Genomic DNA, 1,157 nt, shown 5'->3' on the forward strand with positions numbered 1-1,157 from the left:
ATGATTCCACACTGCTTCACCACAAACCTCTTATTTTGTTATTCCTTTGTTATACCTCTGTCCTTTCCTGTACTTTGATATGTTACGTGCTAGGCTAACCACGTTTTAAATATGGTTAAAAGAACAAAAACATTTTTGTTTTAATCTGTATGTTTTTGTCTTTATTGCCTAAAATCAATAACTGAAGTCGATTGGATCAGCGACATCTGATCATTCAGCTTGTTGTGATGATAAATACATTTATATTTAATATAACTCACATCTTAAAGTTAGCTAATGTTAGAGAAATACTAGTTAGGTAGTTAATGTACATCAATCAGAAGCTCACTAACTAACTAACAATGAAGATAAGATAGTTAGTAATCTACTGTTTTGCTGTGTGACAAGTTAACTAGCCAATTAAGTAGTTAGCCACCGTTTTGCTTAAGATGCCTATCATCTTCAAAATATGGCCGTCTTTTTAACATAGATTAGCTTAGCATGTAGCATATCTAAGTACAGGAGAGGAGGAAGTTGACCGAGGCTTGCTCCATTGTGATTGAAGCACAGAGTGAAAAGGGGCGGGGCTTATGAAGGGTCAGTTGATGGATTCACTCTGGAGAGTGTCAGAGTCTGTCATTAGCTGCTTGATGTTTCTCTTTGTTCACCAGCTGGTCTGAAACTGAACCAGAACAGGAAATATGCTGTAAAACCAGGATTCAGACGAGGCTGAGATCTGATGATTCAGCAGTGATGGCGTGTTTGTAACGTGCCTCAGTGGTCAGCTGATCAGTCGCAGGTCTCATGTTCAGTATCATGTAGATCAGGATTCCTCTCAGGGAAAGTGCTAAGCTCTGAGGAGCCGTGATGTAACAGGAACCACGGCGGCCCGAAGACGCTTTCGCCAAAATGAAGCGCTGATGTCAGGGATTCTTCTTTCTGCTCGTCTTGTCCTTTTGTTGAAACTGAATCTGTTGTCCTCGACGTCTGGGAGCAGCCGGAGTTTGATCAGAAATCAAAGATCAGGAGAATCTGAGAGGAACTAACGTACAGTCCTGGACTTAAAACACTGCTAATATTATAACATCCTTTAAAAAAACAATATTCAATAAAGTTCATCCGGTTTCATCTTTTTTTTCGTCGTCATCATCTTTTTCATGATCGTCATCGATCATTAC

This window comes from Morone saxatilis, unplaced genomic scaffold (genome assembly GCF_004916995.1).
Source record: "Morone saxatilis isolate NCDOM2014 unplaced genomic scaffold, NCSU_SB_2.0 Contig23, whole genome shotgun sequence".
NCBI classification, from domain to species: domain Eukaryota; kingdom Metazoa; phylum Chordata; class Actinopteri; family Moronidae; genus Morone; species Morone saxatilis.